The 12,649-nt window shown below is 44.6% G+C and overlaps 1 protein-coding gene across 3 annotated transcripts in view; it reads left to right on the top strand.

The window, feature by feature from the left end:
- The window catches only part of zfhx4 (zinc finger homeobox 4), a 76,565-nt gene that overhangs the window by 36,180 nt on the left and 27,736 nt on the right, over positions 1-12,649 (top strand). The window lies entirely within an intron of this gene.

Raw genomic sequence — 12,649 nt, 5'->3', positions numbered from 1 at the left:
GCCTGCAGGAGGTTATGAAACTCTACCTTGGGAGGATCTCACAGTGAAATTCTTCCCCCTGGAGTGAGGTTTAATTTCCTTTCTCATGACCGAAGCAATTTGGCTTTCATTTAAAAGTTTCACCGCTGCCAGCAGCTAATGAGTATAACAGGGACTGTAAAACATTCAGAGACAAAAAAAAAGATTAATAGTTTTATTTGAGAGGAACCCGTAATATAAAACATAAGATGGAGTCAAGGTCCATTATATAATAATTCCTATGTTAATGCTACTTTGCAAAATGAGCGCTTAACTTGTTTTTGCTTTGGTTGACCTGACCGAGGGAGACGGCTAACACGTTTTGAATGGCATTCCAAAGCAGAATTAATCTGCGCTCCCCAAAGTGTCCTGTTTATATATGAAATCCAGAAACAGATGGTCGTGAGCTGAAAACCACATGCGAAACTTTTTTTTTTTTTTTTTTTTCGGCATTCGGGGGCTGCCCAGCGCTGGAATTAAATGGGACGCCTGACCGTTTGGCTTTAATTACGACTGGATCAAAGGTGCCTTGGAGCTGGGTGCACGAGGGAAGGCTGGTTAGATAAATCATTACTGTGCATTTTAAAAGACACCCCCTCCCAACCCTAACCTACCCCCCAAACCAACCATCCTTCATCCCTGTTTCAACCCATATGGGCAGGGGAACCTAATGTTTTAAATCTGTCAAAACTAATGTCCACTCAGCACACCTTTTCATATGTTCCACTATTAAACTCCCCCCTTCTTTATACATATTTAGTTTCATGCCACAAGTGTTTCCAAGTAGAAGATGCAGGCAGGGCTTTCTCGGCCTTAAAGGGCAAATGTTCTTGCTACCTACTCGTTATTATAACTCTCCTTATTAATCCACAACTGTGAGCCTTGTGAAAATTCCTGGTCCTCATTGGCCTTTTTTAGGAGTGATTTGAATGTCGAGCGCAGGCACCTGAAACAAAACCTTTCCAGGTCCAGGTTCAGATTGGTAACTTCACGTCTCTGCTGGAATATTCCTCATTATTCACATGAAACCTTTATATGGAAACCGTGAAGTTATATGTGAGCTGTTACCTGGATTCATTTTATTATTATTCTTTTTTTTTATGGTAAAGGGAACTTCTTGTGCTCCGTGCACAATAAATTCAAGAAAAAAAACTTTATTTATATGGGAGGTGGGGAGAGCAAATGTGTTGATTACCCATAAACAGTCTGGACATGGTTTGGAGGGTAACTAATCAGAAAAAGCCCAGAACAGAATGCTAGAATGCTCAAAGCAAAGCTCATTTTTTTAATAGTTCCAACTGCTAGCAGGAGAGAGATTTTTCAGGTAGTTTAACCCAGTAATCGTTTTTGTTTGAAGGTCGTTCAAACAAGAAAAACAAAGGAGAAGAGTAGGAAATGCTTTAGCTGCCACTGCATTAATCGCAAAGCCTTATTTTCGTCAGTTTATTTCACGTAGGGGGTTGGGGGGAACGAGCTGTGAAGAATTAACAACAGCCAAAAGTGTGAGAGGGAGGTTGGCTTTGAACAGGGCAGGGATGAAGCTTCTCAGGCTCTGTGGTGGCACTCTGGAAATCTCATGCTCCTGTAAGTCTTGGCACCAGGGCCGGCATTAATGTCTCTCTGCCCGTAATAGAGATAATTTGTGTCCACGCTTTGGTGAAAGGTCCCGCTCTAAGCACTATCTCCGACTACGTGGAATTACAGCCGCACATTTAAGAATTTAGAGAGTGGGCTCCTCACTACAACTCCTTACTTCAGTGGTTTTTGTTCATTAGCGAGGTTTGTGGGGAGAGGAAGGGGGGGAAAAAAGGATTAATATAACTGCCGGCTTGTATCCTTCTTTTAAAAGCAGCACCCCGGCAACAGGCCAAATAATTACAGAACCATTTCGGAGTAGAGGTTATAATGAGTTTGCTATGATTTTATGCGCATGTGAATGGATTACATTAAACATTTCGAATTTCCATTTTGCCGCACCACAAAGGAAAAGACATTGTCAGGAATGAAATTGAATAAACGTGAACTGCTTATAATTGCAAATACTTGACGCAGAGCACAGGGCTTGTGTGTTGTGACCTCATGATCGGGATGCTGTTTTGTTTGTGCGTATTGTATGACAGATGCATTACAAATTGATTTTAGTGCATCTCCACCCCCCATATACATAATTTGTGTTGCATCCCCTGAAAATTTCAGATAAGGACAATTATCTTTAATTGGTTTTGTACTAGATAGATCCCTTGATTTCAAAGTGCACTTGACTTGTTTTCTAGAGACATGTTGCACACCCATGTCAAAATATGTTAATGAGAATTTTATGGATAAAAAAACATATAAGCATGACTATATTAGACCATATAAAACTGCATTTTCAAGGATTTAATTGAATGTAAATCAAGGCATAAATTCTGAGTGGAAGTTTTGCTTGTGGTTTGCTTGCACTATAAACACACGAGAAATTCAGAATAAATTATAACATTGTTTTCTCCCTACGTTTGATGTATAACGTGCTGCCCTGTGGGCTTCAAAGACAGAAATATCTCATGGAGTTTGTGATGCATCCAGCTGACATCGTCCAAATAATGTGTGAGGAGCCCCTAGGAAGCTCTAGGTCCAAAACACTCATATGGCCCAACAGCAGTGGCACCTTAATGAGATTCACACGCGTGCGCCTGCCGTCTGCATCGCCACACCCACTTTCTGAAGTCGGAGTTTCTGGAATGGGCAGCATTACAAAGAGAAATTATCCAACAAGACTAGAATGTTTTTTTCTCGCACATTTTAGAGGTGAAATCCCTTCATAAGAATGCCCTTGAGTGCCTCCCCCTCCCCACTCCCATCAAATCTTGCAGGGCAGCAGTAATCCCCGCAGCCCGAAAGGCCCAGAAGACTCATCATTAACAGAAGGTAAACATCATGAAGCCGAGAATTCAGAGAGCTTGGCAGGGGGGCCTCGTGAGGTCCAGTGTGTTTTTTTGGTAGTGAAGTCTCTGGTTGTAAGTCGCAGTGATTTGTGCCTTGTGTTTGTGGGGTTAGTGCAATCACACACAAGCCTTTTTAAAGGTTTATGGGTAAAAATGACTGACAAAACACCCCGAGTCATGGTGGGGCTCTGTTTCTGGGAGCTGTATGCCTCTCTCTCTCCCTCTGTCTCTCTCTCCCTCTCTCTCTCTCTCTCGCTCTCTCTGTGCCCAGCGAATGCTGCGTAACATCTTAATTACTTGAGAACTACAACAGTGTGTGTTGCGTTAAATGCCACCAGGCGTCAGTGTGTAAATTTTAAGCCTGGTACACCCGAGGCCAAAAACAAAATGTGCATCTATTTAACGCGCCCCCCCCAAAATGTCAAGCCATGTGCACGAGAAGGCCTGCAATTAATTGCTATGTTCAGTAACACACGCATATCCCATAATGCACTGCAGTAATATATGTACATCATCGCATACGCTGATTGGTGGCGGTGAGGACTGCGATGTGGCTCCACGTTTAAGGTGTGTTTGCCGTGGTGCGTTGGCAAGCCGGCGTTGCAGGCATTTGGTTTGAGTCGCTACGTCCTTCTCGGCGTGATGCTGCACCATTTTCGCTCCCTCAGATTGGGGCCCAGTTGAGCTCAGCGTCATGTCATGACCTGAAATGCCCTGACTTGGCAGGCCCAAGCATTAACACTTCTAGTGTATTAAAGAAAAGGAGATGGGGGGCTCATTACGATGATTATTTCTGCAAACAGGCCCCCAATTGGGAGGGAGGGAGGGAAAGTAGCCCTTTGGCTCTGGAGGCCTTAAACGAAAACGCATATGAGTTTGAAGGTAAACGGGACCTTAGCACTACCTCTGGGTGCATTTTGGACTGATAGAGTCCCCAAAAGGTTTCTCAGCACTGACGAGTTTCAGGGCCACAGCGCCACACATTAGCATAGCGGCCGGGGGCCGAGAGCAGGCCTTAATGGAACCGCGCTGCCAGGTGGACAGTGTGGGGGCGAATCTGTGCCGGCCTCCCACCTCTTCCTCTAAAAGTGTTACCTTTTCACCCCCTCCAATTTCCCAGCCACCGCTAATGCTAACACGAGCTTGAACATGGCAGAATGTGCCAGTCCGTTCACAGTCACCCACTTTTAGCAACTGAAAGCATCACTGTTTTTTTTTTTTTTCTTTTCTTTTTACGTTACCGTTACTGGAATCATGCATCTTTTTAAGAAACGTACCAGTGCGTATCCTATCACTGATATGCGCAAAAAGCCTTTGATGTATTATACTTAAATTTGCAGCAGTGCATATAAAAGAAATATACCTTAAAGGCTATAGATAGAATTAAAATGACGGCACATTACCTTTCATTGTGGCGTCTTCGTTATTACCCCTCTGGGCGTCTTTCTTTTCCCTATGTTTCTATCCATGATTATGCCCATTACACAGAGATTAAATGGCCTTTAATAAGAATATTCAAGCCCATTTAATACTGCGTCCCACAATTTCGAGGACAAGTCTCTTACCTTAAAGTGGCAAGGCAGTCAAGTGCGAGATTTGATACACACCGTAATGGCTTGTGAGATTTTTGTTACCCCCCCGGTGATGCTCTGGGACCCAGACAGCCGTTTTCTTAGGGTCCCTCTTGTGGGTGGGGGGGGCCACATGAATTCCCCCGTGATTTACACAGCATCCATCTGCAGCTGCTTTCAGCACCTTAAAGGAACCTCTGTGTTTTTTTTTTTTGCCTTGTATTATGGTATTTTTGTGAAGGTGGAAATGGAAGAGAGTTCCCTACCATGTCAGTCTGCACCTCTTTGCCGCGCATTCCAGGGGTGATTCTAGAATTTTTGTAAGTTGGAGGGGGGCATAAGAGAGGTCATATTTCATACAGAAGGGCCAGCCAATAATATGTTACGAATCAATAAGTGAAAGGGGAGGGGCACTCCGGGGACCAATCGGCTTTCCACTGGGGGCGGGTACCTGTGGTGCTGCCCATGTTTACACCCTTTTCCAAATAATGTTGCTATGGCCCTGGGACACGCTGTGTATTCTGCTGATTGTTTGTCGATGACTGTATCCTAAACTTTGCTGGTGTTCTGTGTTTCCTACTTGGCCTCAATGCTCATGTCATCCACAATAACCCAACATTGGAACAACAGTTCACAATTTTTCCACTCAGCACTGAGCTGTCAATCAATCCCCGTTCAATTTTTTTTTCTAATACTAGCATTCTCTGGTCGTCATCAAAATTTACTTGGCAAGAAAATTGTTAACTAGTTAGATCCTAGTGATTGTGAAGTTTCTTCTGGGGTTCAGTAATGGACCATGGACTACAGTGAAATGTGTTTAATACATGCAGACAATACATCACAATTCTCTTCTTTGATATCCTTAGAAGTCCTATACAGATACGTATAAATTTTTTATCAGTACGGAGCAATTTATCCAAATGCGTAAAACCATTTTTTTTGGAAAGCAAAGGCTTAAGATTTCATCATTTCTAAGTAATTCAGTTGAACTGAACAGTAATTGCGTTGTGGGCTATGTGTGTAAAAAAGTCCTTTTTTTCCAGAAAATACCCAGTTTTCCATAAACTGTTTTTAAACGAGTGTGTTATTCATTGCTCTGGATGGTTTTCTTATAGCGAGATCCCTTTGGAAAAGAGTAATACTAAAGCTAAATTGTTACCTTATGTTTTTATAGACTGTTTGCGCTCACTGACAGTTATAATTTGCAGAAATTGCGATGATTATCTGCATTAACATACCTGACTATAGCTATTACACTTATTTACAATACAAATCCGTTCTCGGGCTCCTTGGGACGCTCCCTTTGCATGCTAATGCGCGTTAATTCCATCCACGAAGATCCCCCACCGCACCCCCCGCCCCCCCAAAGCCTTTGTGGCAGGTAGAGCGAACTAGTAGAGGAGTCCGTTTAGTCGGGCTGAAACGCGATAGCTTTTAAGCACAATAAGTTTGCTGCGGCGCAGCAAGTCCCATTTTCCACAGATGAAAGAAAATAGCCTTTGTGAAGGCTGTGAATCTGGATGTTAATACTGGCAGGCCGGACCCTTGTCCAGAGCGTCGGGGCTAACGGCAACGCGGGGTGTGCGTACCATGTGACTCTTTCGTTTCCTTCTCCGTCTGTGACCTTATCTTATTTCTTCTTGAGAATGCTGACAGACTAATGGCCAAACTCTCCTAACCAATTTGATAAAAGAAAAGTAGGATGAAGTGATTGAATATCACACTGAAATAACCAGTTCCTAGACTCCCTTAATCATTGTTATTACGGTTATTTTGACTCAGTTGTTGTTAACGACGTTCCCATGAACAATCTGTACATCCACTAACCACTTATCCTGATCAGGGCTGGTGGAGCAAACTTGGAGCCTCCCGCAGACAGCATAGGTCAGATGGCTGGGCTCTTCCCCAGAGAGAACACCAGTCCATCATAGGGCCCAACCATTATTGTTAAGTGTACAAATCGTGCTTTTTTTTACTGCCAATAAACAGATCACTGTTTAAGGTTTACCTCTCGCGCTTCGCACTAGCACAGCCAGTGACAGTAACTGTAGTAGATGGTTGACAGTGGTTGACATCATGCAAAATTAAATTAGACAATACTCTATTCGGGGGGGGGGGGGGCATTCTTGGTGACCCAGCAAACGGCCAGATTTCTTAAAGCAACATTGCAGTTTTTTGCGTCCAGGTGTAGCTGCACACATACACACTAGCAGCACAGGTAAACAGACGTCATGGCTGCAGTAATGTGGCCCATGCAAGCTGACTCTGCAATACCCTCGTTATTAACCAACGAGCAAATAAAAATCTTCAGCCGAGGACCCCATCACCCGGGCCGGGAGTCAGACACAGCTACTGCACCCATCCCGTGCTGTGTGCCCCCCCCGTCAGTCATCAGCCCCAAATCCTGAGACCAACTGGCCGCCTCAGCCACCCCTCCTCTCCTTCTTTTCTCTCCCTCTCTCCCCTACCATTCTGTGTTCATCTTTCCCAACACGATGTTGTAAGCTTCCGTACACATGGATGTAGATGTACGGTAGCTGGTCGGTAGGGTTGCGGTCCCCGGCCCACTACACGCCAACTTGCCATTGAAAGCTGAAATCCTTTTCTGCGTGATTTCTAGGCTTTTCCGTCTTTTTCTTCAGCCAGCCTGAGCACCTTAGTCATTAGAAGCAGGTGTGCGGGCGATAGCCAGTATTGATTATCTATAGCGTTGCCTAATCCTCTCTTACCTCCACTGGCTTTGTCGATTTAACCGGTTTAGCGGGTAACGATGCCTCCGAGAACTTAAACTTCCATCGCGGTTGTTTCCTCTTCCCGGACTTGTGAGCAGATGCTACGGTAACTGAAGTTGGTGACCTGCTTTTTCGATCCCACCTGAGGCAAGGGGGAGGGACTCCATGCCGTTTCTGTGATAGGCGGTCGCATGTGGAGCCTTTGCTTATTAAATGCATTTAAACTCAGGGCTGAGTCACAAAAATAAACATATATAATTTTTTTTTGCTTATCTATGAGACAACATTGGTTATAATGTTAAGATGGAATCAGACAATCTGCTTATTTTCATCCTTGAAAATAATGGCTTCGTAAATTATTTTTTTCCACCTTTTTTTGCTGATTAGTAACTGTCTTTAATGGGCCCCCGTTATAGAGGCAGATTGTAAAGTCGAGTCAGAAATTCGCTCATAGCTGCGGGCCGCATTTGAAGTCAGCTAATGTATGCAAATTAGACGAAGTCGGTGCTGAGGGTCTCCTGTTTTAAGCGAGGGTGGGATGCGATCAAGGCGAGCAGGGGCAGTGGCACTATCGTCGGGCGGAGGAGGGGGCGGTGGCAGGCTGATGGAGCTGCTGGAAAGGATATTTTATCTGCCCTCCCCATCTCCTGGCCCTGCATTAAACAGGGGTGATTCATCGAGCAGAAGACCTGGCGTTTGATGAAATTGGGGGGGGTTGCCATATTTTAAGAACCGACCAATGGTATTGCTGGCTTGCTGTTATTAATATTATTTATTTTGCAGGCATGCCCCCCCCCCAGGACACACTTCAGAGGGTGATTGTTATTCCCACTATAAATTAACCATGTCTTGTCCAGACCATGTTGGGACTGGGACTGCATTGTGTGTGTAGCATTGTCATGTGCAAGATGGCTTGCATATTATGGTTTTGGAATATATATACAATGTTAATTTAAAAATACAAAAGGTATAATTTAGGTAATGTGGATCCTGAGAAGGATTTCAGGTTCGTTGAAAAGAAGACACGGTGATTAATCGCTGATTGAGGTCTATGAAACCTACTGGGGATCTGTTTACACCTAATGGTTATAACCAGGAACACCTGGACTAACAAGAGTCTTTAAAAGTCAAGTGTTCTTTTTAAAAATAAGCTGGCTTTAGAAATAAGTTGTTTTGTTTTTTTTGGGGTGGGGGTCTTTTGCAGTCTTTCTGCTGAGAATGCTATTTGCTTATCATTCTACGTCTGTTTTATGGGAAGTTTACGCATAGAGATAACAATACCATCCAGAAAGACTGGCGTCTGGTAAATGGTTTGTTGTTGATCCAAAGAATATTTACAAATACGAGACTATGTATGTTTTAGGATTTTGAAGCCATTAGATCTGGGATGCCATGCAGAACATCCCCTGGTGGAATTTAAATCTTCTGTTTCGGGGAATCCACACTTCTACCGCCTTGGTCCGCCGTCCGGTCACATGATGCTGACAGTCTTGCCTCACCGGCCGGCCCCGACTCACACCCTGGTCTCTCTCTGGCCAGTTTTCGTTCTTGATTAATTTTCCCCTGACCTCGAGGTTGTGGGGGGTGGGGAGTAGGGCAGTCGATTTATCAGAGCATGGCTCAGTTTGGACAGCGCTTACATCATCTGCCCATGTGCACGGCGATTATTTCACACACCATCTTCTTCTTGTGTGTGTGTGTGTGTGTGTGTGTGTGTGTGCGCCCCCCTGCACTTTGCAGGAAACACACGATAATCAGCCATCGGTCGACTTAAGCTAAATGAGTCCGGTGAATCCCGGAACCCACTTTACGCTCGATTGTCGGAATCAGCCACAGCTGAGCGGCTGTGCTGAGTAAATCCGTAATTTTTTTTTTGTACCCCTACGGAGGCGCTGTGCGGAGGCACAGCTGAAACATTGACACCATCGTGAATTGTGCGCTCCTTTTCACCGTCAGGCAGATAACGGGGCCCGAAATAGCACGCATCCCCCCCCCCCAGCCTCATCTGGACATGCTGTTAAGGTGCTGTCTTTACCTTGTCAGGATCCGGCAAACGAAACGTAGGAAACATCCCATCTGCGGGGTTACGGAGCGAGAAGTGGCACAATTAGAGCTGTCAGCAAACAGCCGGGGTCCCCGTGCGGCTCTGGGTGTCAGTGGCTGCTCTGGGAGGCTTGGATGCTGGCTTGACGTTCACCCCGGCCACTGGCCGCAATGCCACGCTACGCTCCATGCGAAGAAAACAGGATTTTGCCCGCGTTCTGTGCTAATTTGCAGCTAGGGCTTTGAGTTCATAAATGCGTGCATTCTGATGGGATGCCATAAAGTAATTAACGCACTAGCTGAGATATAGCACCTCAGCGGTGAATAGGAAGCTTCATTACAGAGCCCGCTCTCTCTGCCTGGCGTTGTGGTGTCTCTCCCCGCCCACTCCCGTTACTCCCGGCTCTCCCTTCGTCAGTGCCGGACAGCCATTCAGGTGAAGCCCCCAGCCGACAGCGGCATCCTCCACTAAGGTTTCTGTGATAATAGACGCGTGCTTCGGGGCCAGGGCAAGCACCTCGTCAGTTTAATTGCTTCCCGTGCTCCTTAACAACCCAATCTCAATCAGCCCAGGCCAAGTTATGAATAATTTAGGCATCAGAAGGCTTTGTGCCTAATAAAATGCAATTTATATATATAAAAAAAATCGTTGTTTACGGAAAACACATATCTTGATTAGGTAAGGCAGAAGATGAACACTCTCCCATTTAGACATTTTCAGACCCCCTCCACCCCCACCCCACAAACAGCTGCACGCCTGATCAGCATTACATGTGTACTGAAGGCCACCTCTCAGCTACCCCCCCCCCCCCCCCCCCGAGCCCTGGGAAAGGATAATGGGGAATTTGAGCATGCTATGAGATTAAAGCCGGGAATCAATGGCGTGCAAGCAATCATAATTTCAGGAAAACATTCTTTCATCTCCCCCCCCTCCCCCCCCAGTGCTAACAGGGATTCATGTCACAACATCTATGTTGCTTTTATCACGCTGCGATAATTCCGCAGAAATGAGAATGTTTGTAGTCTGTTTCTGCTATCACAGTGAATTTATGTTTCTGCTATCTCCTAGATTGGCTTTTACCGTTATTTTTTCTTTCGTTCTTTTTTCCCCCTCCTCTTCTCCCTCCCCGAATCCATTAAGGGATGCAGAAACACAAATAGCCCCATCCACATATCCACTCTCTTGGTAAGCTTTAATCAGTGGAAACTACATTGTGGTCCTTGACCCCAACGGGGCACCACGCATGGGATAGATTAAATCAAATCAAAACAAAAAAAAAAGGATTGCTTGTGCAATGAAGTTATCACTTTACCAATGTTTTTAATTTCTGGACGTTTAATGGCAGGGACGGTTCCCTTAACCTTTTGCTGTAGGATGGATGGTTCTCCTGAAAAACAACCAGAAGCGGACAAAGAAATGCAGGGTCTTCGTTAGGACCCATTTTTTAAATCTTTTGCAAAGGTTATAGCTTTTAAAGGGCTAAAGATGATTTGCTCTGTGCACTCTAATCGGGCATAATGAAGAAACATTTTAAAATGAGACATACAGTCCCCAGGTTAAGACTTACAGACATCTCTTACTTAGGAACAGGCTGTCATAAAGCCTATTATATTTAAAATTCAGGTTAAATACAATGGTTCATAAAAATGAACGCACGCACTATTTTGTGATGTTTGTGAAAACATTGCACAGCTTCCATGGTTCGTTGGTTAGAGGTACAGCACAGTACCATATGTATTTACTTTATCATTACTGTATAATAATAATTATTATTATTATCATATATTGTGTTATTATGTTATTATTTTTCCAGCTTACCTTCAAATTCAGCTTAAAGACAGACTTAGGGAATGGAACTAGTTCGTAACCTGAGAACTGCCTGTATAGGTTATTTTTTTAAATGTATTTATTTTTATTCAAGCCAATAGAATTGAAGCCATCTCACAGCACTAATCTGGCCCCCCTTTACACATCCACCAGAGACTGTAGGGGCGTGGGGGTGATGAGCATTTGTAGCCTCCCAGGTACAGCCGGAGTGACACCAGAACCCTCATCCCGGATTGGGTCGGATTGGGTTCCGGTTCCTTTTGTTCTTGTCCGGGTTAATAGAAATCGAGGAGATGGCCAACGGAAAAAAGGTGTAATTTTCTGCCATTTAAGCCTGCCGAAATGACACTCTTCAGGATGCAATGAAAAGTATGAAAGTGTAATAGGCATTTTGAAAGCGGGAGTTTATAGAGTTGCTTGAGGGATTCTAAGATTTAGGCATGCATCGAATCGAGAATGAGATAATCAACATTGTGAAATTGAAACTCTGCCTCTCCTGCTGCCACGTGCCCTGTTACACACCAGTGATTTGTAACACTCATCTTCACCAGGCGAGGCAACCTTCAAGATTATCCGCCACCGTCAATAGTAATTGTCAAAGTATTTTATTACCTGCACACACACCACACACACACACACACACACAAACCATATATACAGGTGCAAAAAAAAATAATAACTTAAAGACAGACGTTATCACATTTCAGAGTAGCAGCGGAAAGGAATCTTGTATGTTTTCCGATCATTGTTTTGCTTGTTTTATAATGTTTTTTTTTCTTCTTGCCATGTGACTGTCCTCTGCACCCGTGGCACATAAACCAGTATAAAAGAGGAGGGACCAGATGCGGTTTTACCCCATGGAATGGGAGGAGGAATAAAGAAAGAGAAGCATTTTTGAGAAAGCGGATGCAAATTGAAGTCTGAAACTTAGTTTCCACAAAAAACGACGGCAGAGTTAATTACATAGAAGAAGGAGATGCTGCTGTAAAAGGCCAGCATTTTCCTGACCTGCCCTATAGCTAAACAACCATATAACCTATGATAGCGATTCTGATTATTTTAATTATTATCATTATTTGTTTTTTTATTTCTTTCGTCGATTGGCTCAAACTCCCCCTGCTGATACTGCTTTTTTTTTTATTCTGCCCATCACGCAATCCTCCAGCACGGCCTGAAAGAAAGGGTATCTTGCGCTACCAATCTGAGCTGTCGGTTCTAGTACAGCTGCATTACCTGCCCATAGAGGGAAGCTTAAGGACTTAATCAGAATAATGGTGGTGGTTGACATTGTCTGTGATATTAGATTAAGTGTGTGTGTGTATGTGTGTGTGTGCGTGTGTGTGGGCATGTGTGTGTGTGTGTGTGTGTGGGGGGGGGGGGTGGGGGGTATCGGTTGTTGGCTGGTAATTGACGCTCCGCCAGGCCGCCATGTCGAAGCCCCCCTGCCACCCCCCCATCCCTTAGCGCGGTTAGTGCTCGTAAAGTGAGCAGCCCGCTGCATCATTCAGGGGCTCCGCCTGATCGAAGGCCCGG

The sequence above is a fragment of the Paramormyrops kingsleyae genome, chromosome 15 (genome assembly GCF_048594095.1).
Source record: "Paramormyrops kingsleyae isolate MSU_618 chromosome 15, PKINGS_0.4, whole genome shotgun sequence".
Lineage (NCBI taxonomy): Eukaryota > Metazoa > Chordata > Actinopteri > Osteoglossiformes > Mormyridae > Paramormyrops > Paramormyrops kingsleyae.
This window is presented reverse-complemented; position numbering and strand designations above follow the sequence as displayed.